The sequence below is a fragment of the Pygocentrus nattereri genome, chromosome 20, assembly GCF_015220715.1.
Source record: "Pygocentrus nattereri isolate fPygNat1 chromosome 20, fPygNat1.pri, whole genome shotgun sequence".
Lineage (NCBI taxonomy): Eukaryota > Metazoa > Chordata > Actinopteri > Characiformes > Serrasalmidae > Pygocentrus > Pygocentrus nattereri.
The window spans coordinates 16,146,557-16,166,539 of record NC_051230.1 but is presented as its reverse complement, the minus strand read 5'-3'; the positions used below and the strand labels follow the sequence as shown (position 1 = coordinate 16,166,539).

The window sequence follows — 19,983 nt, the reverse complement described above, 5'->3', positions numbered from 1 at the left end:
CTGGAGGAAGTTGCAGGGGACAGGGTCGTCTGGGATTCTCTGGTCTCTCAACTGCTACCACGACCCTGTACTGAGGAGTTAGCAACAATGAAGATGAAGTATATATCATAAATCAAAAGAAGAAACATTTGAGGTGAGAAGGAAGAAATGAATGGGTGGAGAGCCGGTATGGGAATTGTAGGCCGACATTGTTATCCATTTGTTTCTTGCATTGATATCTGCCGATACTGATACATAAACATTCATAAAATGTGGGAAGGGGGACTCCATCTACCTAGATTAGCATTACTGCAAAATACAACATTCCTGTGGAGTGCAGAGAATAAAAGAATAAAATGTGGTAAAATTAATGAAATGCAGACATCTTAGAGTTGTAGTCCAGCATCATCTAAACATTCTGCTTATCAGAGTACAATAATACATCATTAAATATCAATGTGAGATATTAATTAAATCTACACATTTTTCTAATACCAGAAAGGTAAAAAAACAAAAGTATTTTTTTGTTTCAAACTTTTTCCAAATAAGTTACTCTTAAGCAGCTGCTACACTGAATTCTTTTGGAAAAATTTGAAAGATTTCTCTAAAAATGAGCTCTTCATGACTTCAACTGACCCATTTTAGAAAGAACAGTTCCATATTAAATAAAACACCACTAGTCATAATTTATTGACATACCTATGACTGTTCTTCTGTATGGACTGTACTGTAAAGCTTGTAGCTGACATGTACTGATGATATTGTTTATAAAAAATTGGTCCCAGGTTGAGTGGGACCATTTTTGGATTAAGATATATCAATACAGGTCAGTAAAGCTATTGGACCGTTTTACACTGTGCTACAACGTCCAGAGGTTTCTAACCTTTTACTTTTGGTAGGCTACCAGGGTACTTGTTCAGTCTCTTGACTGTTGCGTCTTCCTAGCTGGTCTTCCTTTGTAGGCCATCAGGCCCTTGCAACTGATCCAGAATGCGGCAGCACTGCTGCATACCCTTCACTGGCTTCCTGCAGCTTCCCACATCAGATGTTAAACACTGATGTTTGCCTACAAAGCCAAAAATGGTCCAGCTCATTCCTCATTCCAATGGTCAAAACTCACTGGCCGCCCCTCATGAACTTTAGATGTGAACTGAAGACCAAAATCTATGTGAAACGCTGAGCTCTGATCTAAGTACTTATTGAAATGCATTGTATTGCACTTGTGCTATGTTTACTTCAGTGTTTCTTTCTAGGTATTAATACTGGCTTTTATTAGTGGCAGCATCTAAGTTCAAGGGTGGTTTGGACTCTTAAGCTATTTGTAGCAGCTGGGTTACGTTCTCCGAGTAGACAAAGCAGTTTTGGACCTCACACTAGATAAAAAAGTCTGTGTAAATGTAAACCATGGTTATAAAATTCAGTATTCATTGATTCAGATAAATTTGGAAAATGACCAAACGTATATGAAGCCTCAACTGCTATGTTGCTAGTTTTTCACTCCGTTGGTCAGAGTGCAGTAATTGATTGCCTGACTATCAGATTTCAGTTGTGATGTGTAAGGAAGACACCGTGTGCTTAACAAGGTTATGTCATCTTGGTAGTGCAAGTCCTTGCCTGTTTTTTCCTGTCAATCATGTAGGTCTGTAATGGTATATTTGATATTTACACCTAACCAACTACACTCTTGTAAAGGGCTGTCACAAGTAATCAGTTCAACTAAACGTATAAATTAGTTTAAAATGTATCGTCATATCAAGCAGCTATTTTTGTGTAATAATTCATATTTTAACTTTAAATTCTAATGTTTTCTCTTACCGTAAGAACATTTTTTTCTGTTGTGTGTCCTGTTTTAAGTTATTATAATAATAAGTTAATTTTATGACTTTCACAAATCCAGGGACACTTTACACTGAGACAGTAAACACCGCTTACTCAATTAATCATCAAAATAATCAGTCGATGACTTGATTACTAATCAGTAGAGACAGGTCTACCCTTATAATAATATATTGAAAGTGCAGACAGTGTTATTATTCTGGTCATTGTGTAGTCCATTTGACCAGTCGACGTGGTCTCGCAGTGCTGGGTTGACATGTTGTTCCGAGTATCGTGTTTTAGTAGCTGTTTGTTCTGGACTCTGAAAGTGGGACTACTCAAGCCTCAGTCACGTCCAGCAGCGATCCTGAGGTCTCTTTATTTGTCATATGGTCTGCCACAAGAGAGCCAAAAAGTTTGCAAAAAAATGTGTATTGCCGGTCAACATGCCACTCACTCATCTTTGACCTTCCTTGAACCCAATGTGCACTTTTGTATTCTCTCTCTCTCTCTCTCTCTCCCTCACACACACACACTCACACACACACACAGTCTCTTTATATTTTGTCTGTCTTTCTTCCTCTCAGCAGCTCGGTCATGTACAGTAAGATTTCCTTGTGTGCACTTTTGTATTCTCACTCACTCACTCACTCACTCACTCACTCACTCACTCACTCACACACGCAGTCTCATTTTGTCAGTCATGTACAGTAACATTTCCTCGTAAAGCAGATAGAAAAGGAAGCTTATCTTAAGCTTCTGTTAAAATGATGTACAGAGTTTTCTCTTTAACCTTGTGTGCCAAGACATGTTTGGTGTCCAAAGGTTGTTTCTTTAGTTTTGCACTAAAGGATAATGTAGCTAACATGAGCTGCAAGTTTATACTCATCAAGTAGCATTGTGAAAACTATGGATACACCAATATGGGAATTATATGCTGATTTGGCTGAAAATAATGTGGCACAGTAGCCTTACCTTTTTAGGTGACCGCACTGGTGTTGGACAAAACATAGCAGGAGAGGAATAAACTTGAAAACATGTTTTATTATTCAAGATTATTCAAAGCAAAGCAGACGTCTTGGATGAGTAACAGAAACTGCCTCTTTGAGCTGATGAGCTAACAGAGAAACTATCCTGCTGACAGTGCAGACCAGCACACATTCTGTGTTTATGCTGGTCTAGTGCTGGTTTAGCTTGTCACCCAGCTTGATCATGCTGATTGACCATCCGAAATATAGCATATATGCTGGTTTTGGTGTTGATCAGCATGCATAATTCCTTTGCTGCTGAGTACCAGCATCCAAAAACACAACATCTGCTGGTCTGTGCTGGTTTTTCTAGCAGGACAGTGTCAAGTTGGATGCTGAGGAGGACCTGTTATCTTCTACACAAGGTATCTCCTTCTCAGTGGATGATACTGTTGGTCAGAGAAATTTATTTTCATGGTTTTTGGACCAAGCTAACAACAGCTACTCTACCAAAATGGGTTCTTTTGTCAAGTGTCTAGCAATAGCAGATCCCTCTGGTGCTATTTAGACCAATTTTCAAAAACATTCACAGTGCATTGTACATCAATCTGTAGAAACCTTTCATAATGCAAAGAACCCTTTAATCATGCAGAGGGCTCTCAGAGTGTTCATGCTTCTATATAGAACCATTTTCTTTACTAAAGAACCCTTGAAGAACCATCTTTTATAAGCATGTAGAGTATCTAGCCTTGTTAGTGATACAGCTGCGCTGCCTCTGTCTCTGCCTTCTCAGCCGCATCCTTAACATAATGTGACCATATTTTGTCTTTCAAAAATGAGGACACTGGGGGCAGGACGCTGCCATGGGGCAGACTGTAGAAAGTAAATGTCAACAAGAAAGCAAAGCTGAACATTTTAGGCAGTTTAGAAAGCATGTCCAGACACTTCTTTAGGTCCCAAAAAGAGGATGCATGTTCACCCTACTTGATAAGATGTTCTTTGCAACAGACTTGCCTTCAGATAATTGGATTTTGGAGTAAGAAAATATAACACAGCATACTTATTCACAAATACAAGAAAAACTGTCGCATTTTACTGAATTGTTAGTCTGTATGTGAAGGATTTCATTGCAAAATGCATTACAGGCTTTTTTAATTACATACGTTGTAGACTCTGAGCTTTACAACAATCATTAAGATCAATACAACATTTATTCGTTAACATCAGCTAATATTTTTAATGATAAAAAGTTATTTTAGCATTGCATTACATTCGGAACTTCTGAGTACAATAAAAGTTTGAAAATCTGTCTGATGCCTATTTTTTGTTTTTCAAAGAAATATATATATATATATACATAATGCTGATTATGATTCCGATATCATCGTGTATCCCTAGAGCAAACTGCATGCCTAAACCATCAAACGCTCACCGTAAACAATGTCAAGCTGTTAAGCAATTTCAAATAGACTTGCTTTGTGGATTCAGACATAATGACATTCTGCTACAAAAATGGACAAAGATGACACAAATTTCAAGCCTGAAGATGAGTTATGTGACTTTATGGCAGTGAAAGCATTTCAGCTCGTCAAATAGAGAGGTTGTAAAAATATTATCGGTGAATTAAGATTATGAAATATATTTGTTTTCCCATTTTAGTTTTATTCAACTGTAAATAAAAAACTTTTAAAATAAGGAAAAAATTGCTTAAACAGACAAGCTGCCCCTGGTATGTGACTTATGTTTGTCTTTTAGACTCCAGACATGTCTTGGCTGATCGACTACATTTGCGGGAAGGGGAAAATTGTGTAAATTTGATTGTTTGCCAAAGCATCGCTTTAAGTTTGCTTTTTTGCTTTAAAGTGCTGTACATCAGTCTGAAAGCTATAATTTCAGAACTGCTAAAATAACCATAAACCTCTCTTTTTTCCCCTCCTCCTCTGTGTTTGTGGTTTCGTAAAATAACTTAGTCCCAATAAACAAACTTTATCTTATTTCTCTGGAGCACTGAACCCAAACTATGACCTCGTCTTTCATCTCCCAAAGCCTTGGGCTGAAAACATCGAGGGTGGAATCAAGCTGCGCCCTCTGACGCTTCAACAGCCTGCAGGTTCTCCATCAGCCACGATCATTTTCTACTATTCAGCATTCAGTTATTCACAATGGACGCGTTGGGCATGAGTCCATACCACAAACTATTCTGAAGATCTCTCTCATACTTCTGGGAAAACAAATGTTTCTTTTTTTTTCACATTCTTTGGTATGAATGTCCAAAATGTACAGTTATGTAAATGTAAAAACACAAAGGCATACACGGATTAATGCAAGTTGACTTGGGTTGGGGGGCGGCAGGGGGTGCTGGAGATTGAAAGGAAATTCTTCAAGCCAAAACAGCAATCTAAGCTAAAGCTTTTTTCATATTTAAAATTAAGGTTAAAAGAACAATTAAGTCCTTTTCCTAATTTGTTTTTGTTTGCTCATCCTCTCTAGAGAGATGACTTCTGCAGATCTTTTTGTTTGAAGGTCTTCCATCCATTGTGACCAAGGCCCTTGGGACCTTTTGTGGAAGTTAGTCCTCTATAGACCAAATCTATAGATCCCTGACTGTTGTATCCCTCCATTGGTGTTCTCTCTTAATCCCTTTTTTAAAAACCTTTAAGACTTTACAAAGATTAAGATTTGAAGTCTACGTCTGCTTCTTGATACTTCCTTTTGTTTGCTCATCTATCTAGTTCTGGTGGGATTGCTTCCACATGTCCTTTGCCTTAGGGTCTTGTTAGTTTCATTGTGAGCAAAGCAGTTAGGTGGTCTTTTTCTGGGAGTTAATCCTTTAGGTGAAACCAAGGTTTTGTCTTCTTTAAGATTTGTGACTGAGGGGTTCAAACCAATAGAGCACGACTAGTTTTATCCCTCCCTTGATTTCCTCTCTTAATTCCCCACCACAGGGAATAGGGCCTTTTCTCTAAAACCATAAAGTGGTTAGGGGCAGTTTTAGTGGTTACAGTGCAGTCATCCATCTTCAAGCCTGTAGTGAAATCTTCAGTGATCTGGACTTAAGTTTGTGTACTAGTTAGTTTCAAACTACTTTTACTAAATTCAGCAGTACCACTGGTCTGTAAGTAAGAACTAAGTAATGTGTACATAATGACAAACACTAAATAGTGCTGCTTTAACATGACAGGGACAGTCAGTGAACATGTTGCCATGGAAACACGTTGCCATCAGGCTGCGCTGGACTTTTGCATTTCATGGAGGAAAAAAAAGATCATCCAGTTTAGAAGAGAATGATGTCTCCAGGTTTTTGCAGTTGAACTGAATAAAATTGGATACTTACATCTTGTTTGATTTACATATATTTCACACCAAAATACGCAACTTTTTTTTAATGGTGTTCAAGGCAGGAGAGTTTCTATTAAACCGAACCAGCAAAATGGGAAAATCAGTCGAGATTTGGTATCTCTGCCATCCTGAGCTTTCACTGAATTGGAGCTACGGGTGTTAGCTACAGACTAACTGAGCTGAAGCTGATAGTTTCATGTTTGGAGCTGAAACTAAAACCGTAACACACAGCATTGAGTATGTATTAGCTATCTTAGCAAAATAGTGAAATGAGCAATTACTCTTTTTTGTTCGGGTAGTCTTCCTTGTACTATGAGTAAGATTCCCATTGGTTTCACTAACACTCATAACTGCCACTGTACGTATTTAGTAACTAAGCTCCACATAACTAGTTTGTGTAACACAACCTGGAGATAGGAAGAAGTGAACTTGAACCTGAATATTATAACTAGCCTAAATTTGAACTTACATACAGCTTGTGCAGATGGCCTCTGGAGATCTTTCTGAGGGTAGATGGGGAAGCCGTCATTAGCAGACCACAAAAGTGAGACTGTATTGAAGCAATAGGCTTTCGCTGGCTAGAGGTTGCCCACTATCTTTCATTTGTCCTTGGCTGTGTCCCTTTTCTGCTGTTTCATGCACAGTCTCTCTGTTTCTCTCTCCCTCCCTCTCTCCATCCTTTTTCTATGGTTCTTTCTTCTTCCCACCACCAGCAAGGTTCCTCGCCATTGTGTTTCGTCATGGTGAAAGAATTTCTGAAGAGGTGGGAATTGAACTGAATCCGGGATCATGCAAAGACCTTTACTGACCAATGAATGCCGAATCTAGTGGCGCCGCTTCTTCTAACAAAAGCTAACAATATCGAGATGGTGGACGTCTATATCTATTGAAAGGGTAAAGCCAGCGACAGTGCTTAGTCAAACTGAACTACAAAACGGGTCATGGTGTTTCAGAAAGGAGCATTGAAGGAGCGTTCTGCTTAATTCCTCGTTTATGGAAGGGTTATCCTTGCCTCTGAGGTCTGGAGACCATTGAGCGAGCTTGGGGATTTTTTTCCTCATCCTCAATCCAGCCATCTGTCCTGGGGCTGCCAAACTCGGCAGATTGAAGAGGCCAGGACAGGAATTTCCCACATCTCTCCTCCGCTAAAAGGGTCTTGGAGGGGGACGGAGTGAGAGAAAGAGACCTATCTATCTGAATGGGGCGTTTGATTTGGGCTGCTAGGAGGCTGGAGTTCTTGCATGCGAAAAAAAGAAGAAAGAAGGAGTCCGGGGTTGGGGGGGAGGTGGGGGGGTGCATTAGAGAAAAGCGAGAAAAAACAATGTTGCAAGAAAAGAAAGAGCACAACAGCGAGCCTAAAAAAAAAAGTCTGTGTACGTTTTTTTGTGCGTTGGTCAGTGAATCGAGTGTCCGCTTTTACGCCCCTGCCTCTCTCTCTCTCTTTCTCTCTCTCTCTCTCTCTCTCTCTCTCTCTCTCTCTCTCTCTCTCACACACACACACACACACACACACACACTAACCCTCGCTTCTGCAGAGAAAGGCAGCTGCAAAGAAAGGCAATTAGCATTTCATCCAGGCTCTACTGGCTATATCTGATGAAGTAATAAAGCTTTATAATTTGTGTTTTTTTTCCTGCCCCAGGCCGCCATTCGAGAGGCTTGGTCTTGTTTAATCCTGTGAAAGTACGTTTTCTTCTCCCTTCCTGACATTGTTTGCGACAATAGCTAATCAGTCATGGAGCTCCGTGGCCCCCAGGAGCATTTGCAATGTGAAATTCAATGGGATCCTTTTTCTCGCATTCTCCCTCCACAAATTGAGAGCAAAGAAAAGTCATTGTGTGTTTCAGGAACAAGGATGTGAGATGCCACTGGCACAGGCCGAGTCGGGCAGAGAGCAGGCCAGGGACACTAGCTTCAAAATATTTTCTTCCTCTGTTCCCTTTGCTCTTTAGCCAATCCAGCCTTGATTGGCATTCACTTCTTATGGAGGAGGTGAAATGCTCAGTAAAAAAAAAAGTACGACAAGATAATATGTGACTTTTTCATGCATTTCTGTGAGAGGACTTCTTGTTCTCTTTCCTTTTCTCCTTTTCCTTCCTTATGCCCCTCAAATAGAATGGCATCTGCTCCCACTCGAACCTCTCAGCACCCCTCATTTTCTAACACACAGATGCATACAAGTGCACTCACAAACACGTTTTTTTTTTTTTTCGCGTGTGCTCTAATTCTAGGTTCTCTATATCTTCCAAAAATAAGAATGCTTTGGGTAGCACTTGCCAAATTAGTATCTAAACAGGGTTTCAAAAAAAAATCTCCTCCGGTTTAATGATGTATGTTTTAGCCATAGTCACTTATTAAATATCTTAATTTCCCAGACCGCAAGATGTCCAGGACAGTGGCTTTCCTAAAAATACTTTAGAGGCAACATGAGTGGTAATTATTGGCTTCTGAGTCCTCCATATATGGCGACTGTGAAGGTTCCCAGAGCCCCCCTGAAAGAGGCTGGTTACTGAGGCAACAGAGCATGTCATGAGAGGAAATGAAAGCGTCTTACTCACATTCAATGTAAGATAAGAAAGCAATATGTTTGTATAGCTGTCTAGTTGGAGATCGCCATCTTTCCACTCAGGATGCAGCAAGGTATGTAGACATGTATGGCATATTGCACAGGTGGGATTCAAACCTGAATGGTTCCCAAGGACTCGTTGTTGTTCTTCTTGCAAAAGCTCAGAATGGAGCATGAAGATGCCGGTGACCTCAGTAACTCCATCAGACTGTCTTTGCCATGTTTATAGCCCTTGGTTATGTGAGTCTGTTTATTTCTCATCAATTACTAATCAATGTGATGCAATAGCCAAGATAAGGGTGTTCAGCTACTTTGGAGCCAGTCAAACAGCATCTAATGGCTGAGTCATCAAGGATCAGCTTTATCCAGCATAACCTTGAAAGACCTTTTATAGGGATTAACCTCTGGCGACACTCTCAAGCTAGATGCCATGCAGCAAGATGTCTCTAGATGTCAATAGATGTCTCAACATCTTTCAGTTTTATTCTGGTCTTTTTGATCACTGACCATCTTATCTGAGTCAGTTATCAACCTGGCTGGCATAACCTTGAAAGACCATGTTTATTATTAATCTCCATTGTCTGTAACTAAGGTACACTTGATACTATAGCAACAGGATACTATAACAATAGACCTTAGGATATCTAAGCCTCATTCAGTTTTATTCTGGCAGTTTTTACTCCTTTTAGCCATTGGCCTTGCAATTTGAGCCTTCAAGGATCAGTGTTGGCCAGCATATTTAGTAAAATCTTGTGGATTAACCACTGTAGTCCCAGGCTAAAATACATTTAATAGCAAGTGTTCCACCATGAATGTCTAAGCACCCTTCAGATTTATTATGTGGTCTGTATAACCACTAGCCATCTAATCTGAGTCATCAAGAATCAGTTTGGTCAGTATAACCTTGAAAGACCTTGCTTATGGATTAACATCCTTAGTCTATAACTGAAATAGAGAAACAGTGTTTTGCTCAGGATGGCTAAAGAATGTTTCTCAGATTTGTACTCTTTGTTTTGGTCTTTTTGACCACTGACCATGTAGTTTGAGTTGTCAAGGATTAGATTTGGCTTGCATGACTTTGGTTAGGGATTAACCTCTGTAGTCTCAGGCCAGTCTCAAGTGTTCTACAAAGAAAATCACTGCTGTCGGAGCAAAATGATAACTTTACAACAGAAGCAAAAAACTTACTTATTTACTTTTAGTGTAAGTCAATGGAACCAGATTTTTTTCCAAGTAATTTTGGGCTGTTTCTTTTGGTCCATTCTTCATGAAATGTACACACGATGTGAAGGGCAACAGGCTGGAAAACTGAAAGTAGAAGCAAGGTTTTGCACTAACAGCAGTGATATCCAAGCACCGTTCACTTTTTATTTGTGATTCAGTTTTATTCTATTTAATCACTGACCATCTAACTTTGGAAGACCTTCCATACAGACTTACTTCTGTAGTTCTAAGCTAAGATGCCCACAGGAAAAAGCGAATCAAATGCCTTCTTAATAACTCTGTATTTTCTCCTGGACAGTGAGATCGGTTGGAATGATGCTATGGTAGTATAAGCATTCCATGCTTGTTTTTTCCATCTTTTTGACCATTATAGGTTGGTTTTTCACTAATCTGGTGAACTAACCACCTGTCTTGGAAAGGTTTTGTCTCGTGAGAAAAAACAGTAGACGCCCTGATCGCTGCACTTGGACAAGTCTCACAAGAGTTTAAAGGTTTCCAGTACATTCACTTCCACAGGCACTATACATGCTGTGATCTGCGTGAACGCCCCACTGCCAAAGCTTACCACAGCCTCATCAGACAGGTCTTTACAGAAGTGGAGAAACCATGAGATTAGAACAAGCCTGTAATTTGGATTTTGCAAAATGCTGCCATTAAATCACATTCACAGCATGGTGTGACTAAAATACTGTTATTCTTAATGGCATTAGTTCTTGTAAACGGTAGTAATTGCTGTGCGAGAAAGTCTGAAATCCTTCCATGTGTGATATCCTGTGGGCACGTGGATGAAACGTGTTTGACTGCCATGATGTCAGAGCGCTTCGTCTTACATCACGTCGACACACGCTGACTGGAAACAGACACACGCTGAAGTCAGAGAGCTTAATCTTGCATCTCTCCCTTACAAACACACATACACACCTTCCCCTGCTGAAGTCAGGAGCGTTGTCTTGCAGCATACACACTCTTGGTTGCGCAGCACTGGCTGTGAAGTCTTACTAATTGAATAATTGATGTAAAGACTACGGATCCTCCTGCACCGGCAGGGGTAACCCAAGAGGCAGCCGCCACGCAACAAGCTCGTAACCAAACACTCCGTCACATCTCCGGTCGGCCGATCCAGTGTAATTGCTTAAGTCTCAGTTACGCTATGGCCATTGCTGCCATTTGAACCTGCTGCCAAGTCACCCAAGAGGGTCGGGAGGTCAAGGCCTCAGCAGACTCCCTTCCTCTAAGTATCAGGGTGGCTACATTTTTATATCTTATAAATTCAATCCCACTAGAGCTGCCCATAGTGGTGATGTTTTTTTTCCCCAGCAATCTTTGATCTGCTAATCCTTTGAATTAAGCAGTTTAATTACCATCGACAATAAAGTACTAAGGCCATTGTAATCAAGTTTCCTGGCAGGGGCATGCAGGCATTTTTATTAGGGGCGGTAATTCCAGAGTGCCCCTAGTGAATAAGAACGAAGATATAAATCTTCGGAGGCATTCATCCATGGAAAGTGGAGGACGCAGAGTGGTCTTAGAGTGATCCGAGTGGCTGCACATGTGTGGTGGCAATCTGTTGGCTGTCAAGAAAGAGAGAGACAGTCAAGCATACAACTTTGAAAAGACCTCCTTTGAGGCTTGTCTTGGTCTCACAGGAATAGCTGGACAAGAAAAAATATTTCCACAATTTTTTGTGTGCAAAAGTTTAATCATGCTTAACAGGGAACAAACCTAAATATGGCATTGAAAAAAGAAAACATAAGTATAAAACGTGCTGTAACCTCTGCACAGATCACATTTAATGTTTTATTTTCCAATATTACATTCATCAGTGATCAGTAATTGTGCATAAGAATGTGCAGCTGTGTTTTCTTGTGGAGGATGTGTTTGTGGAGGATGTGTTAAAACGAGATATTTAAGTTTACTTAACAAATGGGACACTGTATGAAATTTCAGCAAAGCCATTTCAGAAGCTTATAAACCATGTATTGACTGATGAACTACATTTTTAACCATTAACCTCATTCACATCCACTCCTCAATTTTTTTTTCGAGCGTTTGAATCCTCACAGTTGCTAAAGGCCAGCCAATTAGACTATAGTAAACAGCTCATGCCATCTGCCCCCCCTCGCTTTTGAGGAACAGACAGTGTCTTGACCTCACTTGTTGGCAAAACCAGCTCGGATCATTTGCGCATTCGCACTAAGACATCTCCACAATAGATCATCCTGGGCGAGTCAAAGAGCCAGGCTGCAGGTTCTTGGCTGCTGTATGGCCTCCTGGTCACTGATAAAACATTTGGTGTGACTCTGGCCAGTGTGTCCCGTGGTGGGCTGGCAGAAGCTGAGGAGATCCTTGCAGGGTCTTTCTTTATCAGTGTCAAGAGGCTTTGGAGAAGCTCCCATGGTGACCTCTCGGATGAATGACAGCTTACGCATCTCTGAGATCCCCCTGTTCAGGGCTTGGCACAAGAGGAACCGTCAGGAAAGTGACTAGATTAAAAGTTTTAGTGATCTTGGCATGATATGAATATGTTGTGCTGTGAGGCTTGAAGGCTGTTTGACATTGAGAATGTTTGAAATTCAATTTTTTTTTGTTGATGACATTTTCACTGACCAAGGTCGAGCTATGTTATGATTTGCCTACCTTTATTCACACAAGTGATCATAGATGAAGTAGTTCCACATTTAAAGCGCGCAAGCAAAAATCTCAAATAAATGAAACACGTTAGCTGAGCTTAGAGCTCATGTGCATTTTTAACCCCATTAACCATAATCGGGTTTTCAGGCACCACAGATCTGTTTCATCACTTATGTTTAATTATTTACTAATTTATTTATATCAGAAACTTAATATAGAGATGGGATTAGATGTCAGCTGCAGTGAGTGATCGATAATATGTTGAAGAGGAATTATTAGAAGGGGGCGTCGAGTGAGACTGCTGAAAAGTAATCTAGAACAAAGTGTTGGTGCAGTGTAGTAGTTTTCCATCTGTGCTGTAATGTGTATTAGAGTGAGGAAGTTCCCAGCTCTAGGAGAGATTCATAGCTGAATAGTAGGCTTTCCCATCCACTGTCCATGCTTTGTCCCCGTTCCCCATGGTCCGGCCAGTCGGCAGCCACTAATCCTGTTTTGATAGCCTTCACAATACCCCCTGAGCACTGAGCAGCCGTGCATGGCTCTCGTCATCAAAACACATGCACACACACTAGGGCTTCACAATATAGACAAAACAGCAGGTTGTGATTTGACATATTTTGATCGTCAAATAGTTTGCAATATATTAAAATCACATCTGTGATGTGACACGACCCACGGCCTGCGTTATTTTGACCAGAGTTAGTAATGTTTGTTAGGTCGTGTAAACACCTTGATTCATCCAAACATCTGAAGCACATTAAAGGAACTGTTGGTCAGGGTGGTAAAAGTACACAATAGCAAATTGAGAATTTCTTTAGAGGCTCAGTGTCACAGTAGGTGTTCCTGACCATTTCATGGATGTCATTAGTACTGAAGGAACACTGACTAACTACGCTTCGTTATGAAGAGAGGAAAATTAGGTCTCTGAAAGTCTCAGAAAACCTAAATATTGTGATGTCATGAAATTGTCATGAAAAAGTCTTGAAATATTTTGATATATTTTCGCCATATTGCCCATGGCTAGTTCTACAATATCAGCATTACAAAGACTGTTCTGATTAGCATATGGATAATGTGCAGCTCCACACTTTGAAAAATGAAAAGGGTTTTTTTGTGTGATGTCATAAAAAAAAACAAAACACTTTTGGTTCCATAAAATCCTGTCAGTGAATGTGTGAGGCTAAAGAAAACTTCTAAAGAAAGGTTCTATGGACCTCCACGTAATGGACCTCCAATCTACTTTTCAAACATGGTTCTCAAGGGAACTTTTTTGGCACCTTTGTTTTTTTCTTTTTTACCCAATTTTCTTCCAAATTTAGTCGTTTCCGATTCCACCCGCTAGTTAGGACTCCCCCAGTCACACAATGCTATCAACACTAAGAGGGTGAAGGCTAGCACAGGCTTCCTCCGAGACCTGTGAAAGCAGCTTTACGGAATGCCACTTATGCAACGTCATTGGATAACTGAACGCGCTAGGAGGAAAGTGACAACCGCCAGATCTGTTATGTCAGCTAACACACACCTGCACTGGCTAGCATCGCATTGAGTGATGGGGGAGAAGTGGGGAGCATCCTACCCACGCAGACAGAATGAGGCCAGTTGTGCTCTCTTGGACTCCCTCTTGGACTAGCATTACCAGGAATCGAACTCATGATCTCCTGATGATAGGGTCAACGCTTAGATGGTTGTGCCACTCGGGAGCCTTTGGCACCTTTAAGAGCATGCACTCTTGAAAACAAAGGTTCTTTGAAGGCCCATAGCTTGGATGTACATTTCTGTATATTTGATATGTAAAGAACGTAATCTAACAAAGTCGCTAATTAATAGATATTTAAATAGTTTGCCTCACAAGCAGCTTTTTAAACAAGTTGCATTTAAGCATTACAAAACAATATTATGTGCTTCCTGATCCGACCTACACACTGAATGACTTTGTGCATCTCTTGTACACTGATAGAAAAACATGATAGCACACAGACAGCTCTGATTCTCCACACTGACCTGTTTTGGTGTGGTCAACCTGAACACACATGTGCTGTGTCCATCACCAAATTCTCACAGATCTTTTCAAACTTGGTCCAAAGAGGGGTTCTTCCCTGGCATCAATTAAAGAACCGTTGTTGGCACCTTTTTTAAGAGTGTACACTCTTAAGAATAAAGGTTCTTCAGTAGTTCTTTGCTTGGATGTTGAGTTCTGTTTATTTGATATGTAAAGGTGATGATCAAACAAAGACATGAATTCATAGATTTTGTATATAATTTGACTACTAAACTACTTTTTTGAAAAGCAAACACATCAATAGGAAGATAAATCAGCCATTAGATGCATTTAAACATTCTCCAATTAAACAAAACAATAGGAACCAACTGATCTGAACTGAAGTTTCTCAGAAAAAAATGACTGCATCCAGAAGCCTTAGGAAGCATCTTTTATGTAGTGATAGTACAGCTCAGATTCTATATGCAGAAATGTTCCACTGTGGTCAACATAGACGTGCTCTAGCTCCCTAAATCACCACATTCTCTGAATGGATCACCTGCAAGATGCTCATTTCCATACAGTAAGTTGGTATAGAACCTTTACGTTATGTAAAAGTTCTTTTAAACTTTTAAAAAGTTCTTCACCAAAATAGATGCTTCTAAAGCATAGAGTGATCCAAATAACCCTTTTTAGTTCATATTTAAGAGTTTAGTATCATCCCTCTCCATCTTTTGTTGTCTTATTCAATCATTTCTTTTCTCTCCATCATGCACATCACGTTGGGACAAAATTTCAGTAAATCCTGTCCATGCTTACTGCTGCAGTTCTTCCTTTCTCTTTTACAATAAAAGTCTCCTACTAGTTCCCAGCTAACCCTGACTGTACAGAAAAGGACTGCTGTACTAATCTAGCCTGGCACCTTGATTGATGAATCCCCCTCTGCCCCAAACACCCTCGCTGCCCAAAATAACCCCAAATGATCTAGCAGGAGTGGAACATATGAAGAAGTGGATCGTTCCAAGCTCCAACTTTCCTATCCAATCTCCCTCCTGCTGAAAAGAAATAATTAAGAAAGAAAACAAAATGACTTCATTCCATGTATTTCTCAACCCTGTAATTTGGTGCAAATATCTGCAAAAAAAAAAAAGCAAAAAAAAAAAAAAGCATGCGGTCATTTCTACCAAATGGAGCACATGACCTAGGAGATGCCCACAAATCGGCAATGAACACACCCACAAGTTGTTTGTTTTGTCAGCCATGACAACTGCTCACGAGTCAGAGAGAGAGAGAGAGACCGAGACATATAGACAGACAGGCCTGGTCATTTGTCCCAAGCCTGATGCAACAAAACCTCAAGAAGCTCAATGGCACATCAGGGAGCTATCAGCATCCTTCATTAAATACATATACACACAATAAGCATGCTGGCTTTTTCTACTGCCTGCAACTGACCTTCAAGTCACATCCAAATGTACAGTGACATCAGGTTGCTTTACTTGGGTTTATTTCCTCAAAGAAATAAAAAGGAGACATTGATTTAATCTTGGCTATGAGTAAGTCTTCCCTTAATGCATGATGGAACTCAGAAGACATTAGGATCAGTCTGCAAACTGGAAAGATGATGACTATAACACTCGAACTTTGTGTCAGCATTTGCTACTAGCCCTGTATGTTACATCACAGTTCCAGAACAGTGCTTAAAATTCTCCGCTACTAAACATTTTTACTACCTTGCCTATTAACTGCACTCATTAAACTCATTGATTTATGATAAGATGTTGTTACAGAGACACTTTGTACAGTCGCAGTTTCTTGGTTTAATCAAAACCTCTGTTTAAATTAAGAATCTCTTTAGTGGAATTCCACTTTATAAATAGCAAGATACTGTTTTAAATTAATTACATAATTAGTTGTGTAATTACATCATTTATTGAGTGATTGATAGTTGTAGTGAATTACTTACATATGCAGTACATTCTGTATTGAGAGGTTGGAGTCTGCCTGCACCTCCATCTCCTCATGATGGCAGAGATGGTGCACTCATCCAACACTTAGCCTGTCATTCACCCATTGATGAAACGTAGTAATGTAAGGTGAGCATGACTGAGAAATCCCCCCTAAAAAGTCCAAAAAGCATGTAGATGTGTGTAACATGTGCAGAGAACCCAGTACATGCTGTTAAAAGAAAGCTATTTTTTGGACTTGTGTATTCATGTAGACCTGGAGTTGTCACGTTATCTGATTACCCATGTGCATGTAAACACGCTGATTGGATTACTGATGAAATTAATTTTCTGTAGTTATCAGATTATTAAGTGCATGTAAACATGCTCATTGATTTGACATTGCTTGAAGTACTGCACATTGAAAAGCAATATATGCGTGTCTACTACATTTCAAGACAGATTGTAGTCAATTATTCTATTAATCCAGCATTTCTGTTTTTAAATGCAGGTCTTCATATATTGTTTTTCAGTGAAGAGGTCAAGCGACTTGAAAAATGATGTGACAGAGGTTTTGTTTTTCATTTTTTCACATATTTTGCATTTCAGTATGGAAGAGTGATGTCATGTGTCCATAGCATTTCATGTTTTTTACTGTAGAGATTGCTTTTCAAATTGGCATGGATTCCGTTCCGTAGAGGTGATCCACAAAGTAAAAATCCTGGATTGAGCTAATTGTAGAAGTCAGGTGGATTTAACAGAATCCTGAGAATTTTACTTTCTGGACATGAATTTCCCAACACTGGTGATGCCAATTAAGAGCATCACATCTGATCTTAGTCAGAAGATCTTCCAGAAAGATGACTGTTCATCACCTCACTCAAGACATCTCACCACAGTTATTCATCCTGTGGATAAACGACATTGTCACATTTGTTACAAGCCTAATCCTGAGTCCTGTCAACTAGAATCAGCCAAGCTTATAGAAACCCCCTCTGGAAATTAGATAACTTATTCAAATTTGTGACACTCCAAGTTTGATGTGAAGTGACTTATCAACTCTAATTTCTTTACAGTGGTGGTGATAGGAACCACACTGTTTGAAATAAAGGTACCATGCAGGTACGTGATTCGTTCATCAAGACACAAACAGTGTAAACGTCCCCTCTAAGGTACAGCAGTGGTTTTAAGGTCCAATTGTGTACCTTAAATAAGTTTTTCCTAGTGTAAAGTAGATATTTGTATCTTTTTATAAACTAATGTTTTAAAGCAGAACAATTTAATAAGAAGCCTGGAGGCGAGACAGGGGGTGTGGAGTCAGTACAGTTTAAAAAATATCATTTCAATGGATTATGGTACAGTTATGTTCCCTGACTAAAGGTACTGAGATGTACCCCTGAGGGTACCACCCCAGTGATAAGAAGGGTACTGCCCCAGTGACAGTGTCGTACCTTTTTTTCTGAGAGTGCAGGAGTCGTGACGTCTATAACAGATTTTTTTACCATCCAAAATGACCAGTTAAAATATATGTATCTTACTTGTAAATCTGATCAAATAATCTTTGGGATATTATTTTGTCTTACAGTGACCTCTTCACCATGAAGGTATTAAAAGTGTATATAATTTAGACCAAAACCCTCAAAACTATTGTAAAACAATGACATTGTATTCATAACCATTCCATAACGTTTTTTGTGAGAGAGCTTTTAGATGAACTCTTCAGAAGTCTGGTTCCTATCACCACCACTGTGAATTATCTGACTCTGTAAATTTCTCTAGAATGTTTCACATTAAACACTCTGAATGACTGAATGACTTTTCTGACAGCTGCTTGGCTTTCTTTCATTGATCTGGAACCTGCAGGGCTGCGCAGGTCTAACATATTGCCATCATTTTATACATCTCTCTGTAATCAAATTGCTTTGAGATTACTGTAAACAGTGAAGTCAGTCTTTTGAATGGTGGAGTAATTGTGTAAGAGCTTTCTTCTGCTGAACTCTAAACAGGTTCATCACTGTTACCAGTCGTGCTTTTGCGCAAGAGTCAGCATCGCTGTCCAGACTAACAGCAGCCATTCTGGTTAAAGTTAGCAGCAATGCATCAATTCTCCGTACAGAAGGACATTCACTCCAGGACAATGGTCATAGCCACATTAAATCCTGCGATAATTACAAGAAACTCAATCATCAATTGATCATTAATGACTTAAATTCACTGTGTATTAACATGTGAAAACAAGATCCTAAAACATGGCCATGACTTAGTAAAGTGTGGGAAGAAGATAATTAAGTCGTGGCCCGAGGCATAATTATCTCATTCCCATGCCTTACCAAGTTGTGGCCAAGACTTATCTTGTTCCTATGCTTTACTAAGTCGAGGGCTCTGCACAAACTTCTTGGCAAAAATGTCTTAAACAATTGAACTTGTTTCTGCTCTGCACCATTTTACACGTCAGCACAGAACGCAGAAGTAGTGACTGCCTCCACAGGGCTAGACTCAGCAGGTGGGGACGTGGAAACTCTGCACAGATTTTAATAAACCAAATTCACTGCTGAGTACACTAGATTAGTTACCAAATATAAAGAACATGTAGATGTCCAAAAGACGGTAGGTCGGACGGTTGCTCGGGAGGTAGACACTTGATCCCGAGGGAAATGTATTTTACTCAAGAAGGTTGCATTGACCAAACACTCATCACGTTAAGTGACTAGTCTTCGGGGCAGTCCTGGGCTGGAGGTTAGGGAAACAGCCTCATGACCGGAAGGGCGCAGGTTCGATCCCCAGATCCGACAGCACTTGACTGTAGTGTCCTTGAGCAAGACACCTAACCCCCAACACCTGCTCCACGGGCGTTGCGGATTGGGCTGCCACCATTCCACTAAAACCAGGGGCTAAAAACAGGATTAGTACAAAGAGTAAATGATCTGTTTGTTACTAGTGTGCACATGCAGTTAGAAGAGAGGGAGTTTTTTTTCTGTTCTTCCCATTTCTGTTATTTTTTATTACACCATCCTGTTTGTATTAGCCTGTAACATCAACTTAAACACTGCACATATTGAGCATGATATATTAGATTTGATTAACAGTAGCTTGATCTTACTCACAGTGACCGTAGCTGTCTTAATGTAACGAGGAGCGAGGTAGCGGACGCATGTGCGGAGGTAAGCGACTTTTATTGAGGGCAAATCCAAAATCAGGGTCATAACGGTCCAGGGTCAAAGAGCCAATACGGACAGATCGGGGTTCAGACATGACAAACAAACTATAAACAGACTCAAGCGCACAAACATAGACCAATACAGCATACAAGGCAAGGACAAAGACCGATACAAAGACCAGCAAAGACAAGGTGCCAACACAGGGCTTAAATACACGGGACAATGAGGGACAGGTGAACACAATCAAGGGCGGAGTAACAACAAAACAAACGCACATTGAGTGGGAGGAGCCAATCGTGACACTTAACAATTCAATTTTGAATTTGTTTAAACTTTCAAAATTTTTGTTATGTTGATTCTTTACGATGTGCAGTTATGT

At 40.0% G+C, this 19,983-nt stretch overlaps 1 protein-coding gene across 2 annotated transcripts in view; it reads left to right on the top strand.

The window, feature by feature from the left end:
* adgrv1 (adhesion G protein-coupled receptor V1) overlaps nucleotides 1-19,983 on the top strand; it is a 241,446-nt gene that overhangs the window by 7,328 nt on the left and 214,135 nt on the right. The window lies entirely within an intron of this gene.